This window comes from Diadema antillarum, unplaced genomic scaffold, assembly GCF_040938485.1.
Source record: "Diadema antillarum isolate AM-2024a unplaced genomic scaffold, OU_Dant_1.0 seq00000696_RagTag, whole genome shotgun sequence".
NCBI classification, from domain to species: Eukaryota; Metazoa; Echinodermata; class Echinoidea; order Diadematoida; family Diadematidae; genus Diadema; species Diadema antillarum.
The window spans coordinates 2,473,949-2,486,302 of record NW_027271601.1 but is presented as its reverse complement, the minus strand read 5'-3'; the positions used below and the strand labels follow the sequence as shown (position 1 = coordinate 2,486,302).

Sequence of the window (12,354 nt, the reverse complement as noted above, 5' to 3'; positions counted from 1 at the left end):
TTCCCCCTCCCTCTTTTTGTTTATTATGTCTGTGTAGATCTATGTCATATGTAAAGAGATGAGGGAGGTTATTGTTCTCTTAGACCTTCCCTACGTCTGAAATGACTAAAGAGTTCGTGAGGTAAAATTCAAGTCTATATGTGATGACGTCATTTTCCGAATCTGTGCATCTGAAAGTGGGCGGATGACGATGTATGAAGAATGAGGAATGTCTTCTATAGGTAAAATGAAGTGAAAAAATTGTGTGTGAATAGCCTTTGTGTTCCATGAAAACTCGTGGTAAATTCCCATTGTAGTAGGTCTCATAATCCATATTTTAGAAGTGGGGATTAATTCTATTATACGAAAGGATGATATGTAAAAAAAGCAACAACAACAACAACAACAATTTGCAAAGGGGAAAGGTAATCTGTAAGTTCATTTCCATAATATGTGTTTAATCTATATTATAGATTAAACACATCCTTAATAATTATATGAGTACAAATTATAGTCTTATGAATGCCATATTTTCTTAAGTAACACTGTACGTGATACTTCCTTCATCCAAAATAAGAATAAATATAATACTAGACAGATGAATAGATTGTATATCCCAAATTTTAGATATTGCATTTCAAGATACACTTTCAAATATACGGGACCTGTTCTATGGAACGATTTGCCAAATGTGATAAAGCTGTCTAATAGACTTTCAATATTTAAAAGAAGATACAAATCATTCCTTGTTCATAAAGATATATTATAAATTTGAAGTCTTATGCAGTGTACAAGCACCACACTTTGATTACTCTTGCCTTCTTACATGTATTGTGCACTTTTGTAGTATAGTTTTTCTTGTGTGTATTGCATCAATGTAACTATTCTTTGCTGTAACACTTGGGATCAGCCATAGAAAGACCAACGGTCTATGTTGATCCCCCCACAAACTGAAATAGCTGCTTTTATGTTGTGTTTGTTTGTTGTAAAATCCTTGTAAGTTGTACTTATTTTTCTTGTATTGTTGCAATGTCCTACTGTGTATGTATCATTCCTGTATTTTTTGTAAATGCTTTTTATCAGGATGTGAAAATAAATGAAATGAAAATGAAAAGTGAAAAGTCAAAGGAAAAGCGGTTAGTTACCTATATAGTACTTTGAACTGAAGGTTCGTAACACAAAGTTTACAAAGTCTGCAACCTCCTAACTCTCGGATTTTCTTTCTGTTATTTACTTATGAGATGTCTCCTAAAGGGTCGGAAACGCCAAGAAATTTTAATAACTTTTTAAGACAAAGAATTGTCAGTTGTACAAAAAGGGGGAGGGGGTAAAATGTCTCCAACAACACTAGGTGAAATTTTGTTAAAGATTTCTAACAAGTAATTGCAGGATGAAGCTTTACATCTTTAAAATCTCGGAGTGGGAGTCGAGCACAGGCTGATAGATCGTGCCAGCTCGGTTGGGGCAGTTTTGGGCGTACACGAGCTCGCTCGAAAGGTCACACTGATGGAGTTGATTGATTTCGGAAACTCTTGGGGGAAACCCGCGGTGGGCATTACTTCTAAAATAAGCCTGATCCGGCGGGAGAATCCAGGCAACAAAGGCGTAGACGAAGTGTTCGAACATCGGTTGTGGCATGTTCAACGTCAACTTCGAGCGGTAGTAGTCAGAAAGAGGTCACCCGCTCCTATTTATTTTCGCTTCAACTTTCGCTTCCACTTTTCCCTGACAAAGTATCAATCTGTATTAGAACTCAACTTGACAAGAAAAGTTTAGCGTGAAGTTTTTTTTTTCCGACAACCGCTCACAGAAACCGTTTTCCATTAACCGTTACAATTTCGTCCTGAAAAACTCAAAACATGTTATACAGTTATGGAGTTAAACATTCATAGATTGTTACCGGCCCCAGCTGTAATATAACTAAAGATCTCCACGTCTAACTAAATTCTGCACAATCTGACGTCTTGAAGGTAATTGAAAGAACATTAATTTTGTTAGCTATTAAAGGATGCCACTGCCTGTGTGTTCTACGAGCATGTGGGAAGGAATCTGCCCACTTCGGTTATGTATAGCTGTCGTCTGTTTACTCATGGTTCCCGCCATTCTCGGGTTGAGCGTGATCGACTTCGACTCCGACGATGCACCGTCTGACTCTAGCAGCTATGCCGATTATGACGACGTCATCGCAAAATCGCTCAACCAATCGGGTCCCCATGTCTGTCGGAGAACAGAAAGGTAAATTGCCTATATTTCTATAGCTGCACACGATTATATAATACAGATACCTTGGAAAAGTATGCTACGTTTTCCCACTCACAATGAGATCAAATGATATTCATCAATTTGATATCATACATCATATCTATGAAATTTTGTTGTTGAGATTAGATGAAGTATAAGTTTTAAAAAAAAAATGGTATATCAAGCTGAGATGATATGCCTGTCTTCAAATGCCTGTTATTTGTGAGTCCAAATGTCCGCAGAATGTCTAGGTTAGTGGCATTATAGACAGTAACAAATATTGATATAGAACTATTGAAAAACAATAAAGAAGAGGAGGAATTCATCTGCCAAGGATCCCGCCGCTTTCCTTAAAGGCACAGTGTGTATATAGATCGTCTTTCAGTGATCCTCAAACCGAAACTATACTGTTTTCAAGTCGCACTACATGACTTATAGTTTACCGTTGATGCCAAATGTCAATTCATGCTCTTCATTTTTAGCTATGGTAATAGCTCAAATCAGGAACGTGGGAAGATCTCTCCCAACCTTCCTGCATGCTTAAGTTGCCTGCAGTGAAAACTCCCCCCCCCCCCACTCTCTCTCTCTCCCTTTCTCTCTCATACAGATGTGATTGTCAGTTATCGATGAGATCATGTTTATTGCTAATCATTGCTTTCTTGGTCATTATTAATCATGTATGTTGTCAGTACCATCATCATCATCATCACCGATAAAGTCTAGAACCATCCTTATTTCAGTCATTACTACATCAATCATTACCATATCGTTCGTGAGCCCAACTCAGAGAAGAATTAAAAGCATCAGAGATGTAGGACACATTATTTCGAAAGCTCCGGACATGTTGATGCTGGATTTTTATCATTCCGTTTAGGCGCCTTTCATCCCCACCATTGATTTCAACACTTGGTGACAAATCCATTTCTTCATCCTATTCCACTACCAATTTCACTGCATTATGTTGTCCATAATATATACTTTTCATTGCCTACTTTTTTACTGGGGCTAGTTGTACAGCGTTCATTATGATCAGATTTCTGACTATTTATTCCTATCTTTTTCTTCTCTCTCTCAATTCCCCTCTATCTTCTCCGCCTTGCCTGTTAACAACTCCTCACCATGGTAACCCAGCTACACAACAAACGTCACCACAACGCAGAACAAGCTGTACACGGAAATCTACTTCGTTCCGTGTGTCAAATTTATGTCATGGTTTAAATGCACACGTAAAAGGTGAGTATATTAGTGGTGCATGCCCGTAATTCAACATCTTTTCTGTCAAGAGAGAAACAAAACATATACCCAGGGTTTAAGCTGTCGCGATGGCGCACACCACACACACACGCATATACACAAAATTTTCCTAACTCTGATGTCTTTTATCATCACCTTAATTGATTTGTCTTGCCATTTCTATTAAAAAAAAAATGTCTTATCACGATTTTGAACAAGATGAGGGTTACATTTCTAAATAGATATCACATTCATCAGCAGTAGCCCCTATGTGACAGAGTATATAGCACTTGTTATAAATTATGCCCAATGTTTTCTTATCTTCTGTATTTTCTATATTCTGTATCTAAAATCAGCAGTCACGCTATATTCATATCGTAAAAAATTGGTCAATATTCCTATGTTATATTAACTGGTTGTATACTCATCTTCAATATACGACGTAGGAAACACAGACATGGCTGAGAGGCGTGTTCTTTCTTCGACTGCGTCTCGCAAATTCCATCACTTGTCAATCCCAATTTTGAAACTTCCTCAAACGTTTCGCATCATGAAATTTACGATGGCTTCTGAGACAAAACATTTTCCGTAATTATTTTTGTAGAGACGTATATCGTCTGACTTATCGACTGGAACAGAGAACGACCTACCGTCACATCCGGGTATGTTGCAAGGGCTATTTGCAGCAGGGACAACTGTGTCTACGTAAGTCAGCATGACTGTTTCGTCTGAGATGCTGTTTCATTATCTATTGAAATATACGCTCTATTGGCTTAAAACAAGCCTTTGATCTTTCTTTCATGAAAAAGGAAGTAATTTACCAGTAAATGATCAAACACCTCGAACTCAACTCTCAAATTATCAGAATCAAGGAGCACAATCATTACACACACAAAAAAAAAAGGAAAAGGAAGATGATATACTAGACCTGTACAGCGTAGATTGACATGTTTCAGGATTCAGTGTTGTGTGCGCAACAACATATCTTCAAAGCATAAAGTCTGATTTGGATTATGACGATAATGACAAATATTGGAGATAATCATGACTGGCTTATGATAAAAAAAAAATAATTGTCAACACAGCTACACGCATCTATGAGTACTTGTGGTTATATAGGAGGTTTAGGATGAAAAGTAATTAACAAGTTTATATCTTTTTAAAAAAGATGTCACCTTTAAAAGATATCTTTCAACATTTCATGACTTCTGAATAAATATTGTTGGTTTTGTTCTGCAGAGGCATCCGGAATGACCTCCGGCGGAAAGGGACGATCATGGCCAGAGCTCTCCCTCATCGCCAGTACTTTGGCCCTGGTGTTCTGTCTTTTGTGTCGTTAGGAAACTTAAAGAAAACCAAAACCCAGAGAGAAATGTGGATTAAGGGAAAGCAGCAACATTAGTAGAACACATCAGTCAGAGTTTGATGAAAATCGGACAATTAGTTCAAAAGTTATGAATTTTGAAGTTTCTGCTCAGTCACTGCTGGATGAGAAGACTACTATACAGCTCGTGATGTCACATGTGCACAACGATATTAAAAAAAAAAGAAATAATATTATAAAGAAAATTCACCATTATTCTCAAATTTCTAGCATAATAAAAGAATAATTGAATTGCCTCTTTCAGAAGGCAGGGGGAATAATGTTACCCTTAACATACACCAGTGACAAGTCGAGGAAATGTGCACTTTTTCAGAGAATAACATTTTGTGAAACTCTCTTTATATTTTCCTTATATATACGTTACGCATGTGACATCATACACTGTAGTAGTCTTCCCATCCAAGAGTGACTATGTAGATACTTTAAAAATTCATACCTTTTGAATTGTCCAATTTTCCCCCAAACTTTCACTGATGTGTTCTACTAATATTGCTGCATTCACTTAATCCACATGTTAATGAAGGTGGACTTGTCCTTGAAGAAGACATTGCAGTCATCATGGTCATGTCATACGAGTGTGCATTACGACGTGCATGCATTGATGATGAGCGAACAAATCATTACAAAAGGACATGTTCTGTGTTGGAGCTGCTGAAGTTTCCCGACAAAAACAAAACAATGGCCATAACAGGACAGTAGTCAAAAGTTGTTCAAACTTTTCTTATGTTCATAATTGAAGTTACTGTGGAACCAATTATGAGAAGACTCATATACAGTGGCGGATCCAGGGAGGACCGCAATCGGCGCACGCCCCCCTTTTTTTTTTGTTGAAACAAAAGAAATAAAAAGAAAAAAATGGGGGAGGGGTGCGTGCGCCCCCCTTTAATTTTGTAAACGCGCCCCCTCTTTACGGAATTCCTGGATCCGCCCCTGCATATACCATTGGATGTTGTCCATTGCTTCTGTAACTTGATTGAAGTGAGATGTGTACACAGTTGTTCTTCAGATAGACAGTTATTTTATGCTAAGGCAGTGAAATATTGTTATAGACCAAAGACATTAATACATCCTGGCACATTATGTTCTCTGAAGTTGAATGTGATATGTTACAAGTTGCTGAAACAAATTTGAATGTGTTTTATAACCGTTAAACAAGTCGACTTGCACCAGAACTGGTCTTTATTTACTTAAGATGGATGGAAATAATAAAAGAAAATAATCAGGAAAAGTCGAGTGAGTATACATAAAATTTTTTCTTCTTTGTTTTGTAATAAAATAGAATTTGAAATGACAAGTAGATGTCTTGATATCCTTTATGTAATGTAGGCCCTACTATTGTGTTTGTTTGTTCTAGTTTGTTTGTTTTTTAATCGGAGAGAAAGAGCTGAAAATTATTGTGGCATGTCTGTCCGTGTATGTGTCTGTGTGACTGTGTGTCCATGTAGGATGATCTTTGGACTGATTGTCATGCACGTGAAGTAGTGTGGCGGAGCAACGAACTGTTCACTTACAATGCCAAGAAAAAAAAATCCTATAGGTTGTCAAACTTCATAGGCACCTATCCCATACATGTGCCTGTGCCGTATTTATTACGGTGAAAAGACGGAGGGGCGAAGCGTGCGGGACGCATGCGTTTTAAGGGTATGTGCTTACATTCATGTGCTATTGAATATGAATGATGTACCCCGAGATTCGACTTCATAGGTTCATTGCAAATGGTACTGCATACTGTATAGAAGAGTGTATTCCACAGAGCGGTCATACATTCATTGATGTATCATGGCTGCTGCAGTCGGGAAGCCCCTCTCTCTTATTGCAGCTGCTTGCACTAGCAATGGGAAACTGGGCATCGGTCTCAACGGTGACTTGCCCTGGAACCTAAGGTAGGTTTTATTTTCATGTCGGAGAGGCTTTAATAAAAATTGGGAGAAAGCTAATAAAATATCGTTGTGCTGAAGAGTGATAGTGGTGCTACAATATTGTATGAAGAGGAATGGGATGATGGGGGGGGGGGGGGGGGGGGAGAAGGTGGGTGGCGGGGGATTAACATCATATAATTGACGAGTTGTCATGATTATGAATGACAGCATACACGTATCAATATCAATTTCATTTCATGATTTTTTCGTTTGTGTCATATAGAATTGTTTTAAGGGACATGTCATGCTAAATTTGTTGTTCTGTAATAAAACAATGATAATGATGATCATGATAATAACAATATTAAATATTGATATTGATAATAATAATAATAATAATGATAATAATAATAATAATAATAATAATGATAATAGTAATAATAATGATAATAATAATAATGATAATGATGATAATAATCATAATAATAATAATAATAACAATAATAATAAAATTAGTAATCCAGTATACATACCTTTCCAAAAAAGAAGCAGTAGATCAGAGAAACTATGACTGAAATTATCATTAAATTATTAGGAAATGATCAATTAAAAAAGTGTGTGCATGCAGGCCTTCATTGAGTATGATCGTCTGTCTCACTGTTGTTACGTAATCATGAAAGGGAAGAGATGGCGTATTTTTCGAGAATGACCAGTACGTCTACCGTGGATGGGAAGAAGAACGCAGTGATCATGGGAAGGAGAACATGGTTTTCAATACCCGCCGCCCACCGGCCTCTTAAGGACAGGATAACATGTTGTTCTCAGCAAATCTCTCAAGTAAGTTGACATTGTTTAACAAATTTTATTCAACAAACAGGAAGAAACTAAGTCTACGAAAAAAGGATGAAAAATGAAATTAAAGTCAAGTTGATTTTGATCAGAAAAGTGAAGACTGTGAAGCCAACAAATATTGTGAGAATTAACTTCATTAAATCTGACAAAACAAAGAGAGCAAACTATGAGAACGATATGAATAATTGATAGTAAACACGTCTTCGTGAATTAGTGATACAATCAAAATAAAGTAAATACAATTTAAACAAGGTGGTGTCATCAATACACAACCTTTTTTTTTTTTCATTTGCTGGCACAAAACATATTTGACATAATTCATATTTTTCGTTGATAACTTAGCAAATCATAGGCTTTCTCCGTGACACAGCTGCCATTGTTAAATGGTTGAAACTCCAGAACGACGTAAAGGGTAGGCCTACTGTACTTCTCCTTCATGTGCAAAAATTGAAATTTAGTGATATTCTGTGATTGCTCATGAAAATCGTGTGATGCCATGACATCAACACCGCAACCATACTTTGCGTATACGTTGCTGTGATCAACATTTTGTTGTCTATATGCATTAAGTGAATCAAGTGAATTTTCAAATGTAAACTATAGTTTCTCAATTCAGTCCGATTTCATAAAACTTTCATTCTCCAGTTAAAAATATCTTATATTATCAACTTCGCTTGAACATGCAGTAATTTTTCACTCCAACAAACGCAGATGAAGTGAACGGCGATGTATCTTTTATCATCGTTCATCATAATGATAACGCGAACTCATATTTTAGATACCTAGATGATAATTTCGATTTGTGTCATTCTGTTCTTACATAAGGAACATAATAATATTGACAATACCATCCTCGGTCGGTCTGATATTTAGATCTTTCCCATTTGTCATTCAAATGTTGCGATCATACAGTCATGTTTGAGATTTGTATTGTTTTGTTTTGTGTTTTTTTCCCCCAAATTTCGCCCTGCTCACCAAGACACACTGTACATTAATACAGGTCTACATTGACCCAGAGTTGGGAGAACGTTACATAGCTAGTACAATGTAATTACAGCAGTTCAACCAAAGAGTTTACAATACAAATGGAAACCTAGTTCAACTCTGGTTTTAACCAAAGTCATCTGTACCTCTGATCTCAACAGGAAGTCGTGATCAGTGGGAGTCTGTACGCATGTCAGTGGCGGATCCAGGCAGGGATGCAAAGGGCGCCCCCTTTATTTTTGGTTAAAACAAAAGAAATAAAACGAAAAAAAATTGGGGGTGGGGTGCTTGCGCCCCCCCCCCCCCCCCTTAATTTTGTAAAGGCGCCCCCTCTTTACGGAATTCCTGGATCCACCCCTGCATGTGTATGGTAATGTGTGTATTGATGGCTCTGGCTTCACTGGTTTCAACTTGAGTCCCTTTCACTGCCTTTGTTATATCGCCCTCTACAAACAGGGAATGTCCAACCGGTGCTGATCATCTTTGTCAGTCGTTGCCTGAGGCTGTTCAACTCCTCTCGTCTCCTCCTCTGACGGATTCCATTGACCTGGTCTGGGTGATCGGTGGGTTTCAGGTTTACAAGGTAATAACAAAATAAAATCAATTTACTTTACGCACTCCAGGTAACTATGTTCAACTTTCGGCTTTCAAGAATTGATACCATATAATATTATGAAGAGGATCGGCGAAAATGTACGAGCTAAATTGACGAATGTGAAGAAACTGTAATCAAAAGTAAAGAAGTCATGATTATCTAAAATCCAGCTTCTATCAGGAATTGAAAGGAATTAAACGTCACGTTAATGCCTAGCATCATTTGTTGTTGTCGTTGTTTTTTGTGTGTGCTTCGGAAGATCAAGCAATAATGGATATAAAGAAGCTCACGTAAGAAATTTCCTCTGGCTGATTTCTGTATAATTTTCCCATTTAGGAAACAACTGTCACAGTTTGTATTTATATGTTTGAAGGCAAATATGATTTTTAAATCTCAAATAGTCATATTTGACATTCGGCACACACACACACACACACACACACGCAAACAGAGAGAGAGAGAGAGAGAGAGAGAGAGGAAGAGAGAGAGGGAGAGAGAGGGAGAGAGATCTATTTATACAATGTATTCAGACATGTTTATCGATACGTTTACAGTGTTTGATTTAAGATTCATAATATAATGTTGTCAAAAGACCGGAAAATGATTTTTGATTACTGCCATTGCAGATTAGAGCGAAGACAGTAAGTTATAATAATTGGCGCTCTATCTGTTTCCTTGAGACAGGATGTAATGGAGTCCCGCTGCTGCCACCGGATCTACCTCACCAGGGTGATGAAAGAGATTGAGTGTGACACCTTCTTCCCCGAGTTCGACCTGAACAGATTCAAGCTGGTCACGTAAGTTACGTAAATCAATTATACAGTGTTAAAGCACGTGACTATTTTGAAAGGGGAGATAGGCAAAATGTTTTAGATGGTAACATTGGTATTCTTATCTTCGCATACACCTTTCATACAGCTATAGTAAGTCTTATGAATTAATGAAGTAGGCTAAACAGATTAGTCATCTTTATTACCCACATACTCGGTGAATTAATAAGCGAAGCTTTTGAGTGATAACTATTTGTAATATTCGTAATGCGTCTCTATTCGATGGTTGTAATGCATCTGCTATCACAATTTTGCCTCTTCCTTTCATCTGCAACACCAGAAAACTGAACAAAGAGAGCTATATACTACCGTCAATATGACATGTTGTTCAAGTGGTGAATTAAAAGGTTATGACAAGTTTGATATATTGATAATTATGATAACATCCATGCTGGAGATTCTAATGCTTTTTCATTTTTTTAAAAATGAATTTTTATTGTTTCACAATAACAGGAAATCACAAAATTTACAATTGATTATAGCAGTTATTACAAAAAAGACAAACAAAACAAAAACAAAAAGGACAAGACAAGTAAACTTTTCATTATATAATGCATCGTAATAATAAAGAGAACTACCATGACTACGAAATGTCGAGGAGAGCACATTACATTTATTTTATACAGCTCCCTTAAGAACCCCAGCCCCACCATAGCGCAGATAGGGAAAGTGTCAATCAAAGTTACACAGTTTATTCTACAGACAGTCAGGTTATACTCCTCCCCCCCCCCAAAAAAAAAAAAACAAACAAAAAACAAACAAACAAACAAACAAACAAACAAACACACAATTTCTCAAACTCATCTATTCTATACTTTATCTTCATAAATCAAACTATTGTTTTGGAGCTTGAACCGTACTTAAAGATCCCCGATAATGAGAAAACGCATCATAAAATGCCAAAAAAAAAAAAACAAAACTCAAAGATCATTTAAAATCTGTTACGTTATCTCAAACCCAGGGCACGTAAACAAATAGGGGGACTTAGTGAGTGGAGCAAGCAAAATAACCCGTACTTGATAAGTACATAGTATATGTTATCATCGAAAAATTATGGTGATACCAAACAGCAAGTTGTATTGACGGTCAAGACACCAAAACTCACCTCACAAAATCGTTAAATCTGCAAGATTTGATGTGTACAATTAACTGAGTTTGAGGGGCATAAAACAACTTCATGTATGAAAACTCTATCTTAAACATAATATCATAGATCAAATCGCGATTTTTTTGAAAATTTAAAAAGCTTATGGGATCGTGAGAATAATTGACGAACGTTGTACAACACGAATTATAGTTCATAAAACACATTTTAATTTTTTCGATCAATGGCTCCATGCAGTAACAGTGTCATATTCAGATAACGATTGCATGCGCAATTCTCAATGACAGTGAGAAAGAAGAAGCAAACATAATTATGCATCAAAGAAATTCACATTTTTATGTTATGTCGTGTTGTTGTTGTTGTGTTTTCTTTGTCTCCAAGAGATCCAGCCGTGAGCACTGAAATACAGGAAGAAAACGGGATCCAGTACAAGTACGAGATATACGAACGTTTGAGACAGAGCGAGTGAAAACTTGTTTGACAGTGACAAGCAATGGGAGAGGGAAATGCATTTAGAGACATAATCGTTTGTCAGCAACGGATAATATCTAAGAGGAAATGATTACCGACACAGAAAAAAGGATGGAAACATCTCAACTAATGGAGGCCAATTTTATAGACAATAAGAATGTAATTGTATAGGTCTCTTTCGATTTCTGGCATGTGTGACATGAAAGGTTGTGATTTTTATTGTCGATGTGATAAAATCCTATTTTGTTTCAGATTGGATGTATAGTAGGGAGATTTCTGTAGAAAAAATGTATCTATTTGCTTTTGAGACAGTGCTAATACCCGCAACAACATCTTTATAGTACGAAAGTGGAATCAAGACAATTTTCATCTACACTTCTATATACACGAAGTCATTGTGTTTGTGAAAATTTAATCAGATTTCACACTTTTGTTACTCCACAGTTGACGATCCGTTACATTCGGAAAGCTCGTTTACCTTATTCGTCAAATGCGCAGCAAATAAATATGCCCTCAGCAACAAAGTTACCTATTTTTCGATTTCATAGTAATATTTCAAAGAAGATTTTGATTAAAATCAATGTTTTGCCATAATAAATGAGAGGTAATTTGATTGGCTATCAACCTAGCAGGTCCAAATAGTGGGAAACGTTATGCATGAGTGAACACATTCGGGGTTTTTTCCCTTCAAGGCACAAAAGTAAAAATTGCCAAAAAAAATGGCATGGCGTCTTTCATATGCAGATGTCCTTCAGGATAACAATGATAATAAAAGACCAGTTTAACACAAAAAGAGACATGAATGAAGTAACAAAAATAAG

The 12,354-nt window shown here is 36.6% G+C and overlaps 1 pseudogene; it reads left to right on the top strand.

Annotated features, from left to right (window-relative positions):
* The first annotated feature begins 6,481 nt into the window (after positions 1-6,481).
* On the top strand, positions 6,482-11,715 carry LOC139737610 (dihydrofolate reductase-like; annotated as a pseudogene).
* The last annotated feature ends 639 nt before the right edge of the window (positions 11,716-12,354 follow it).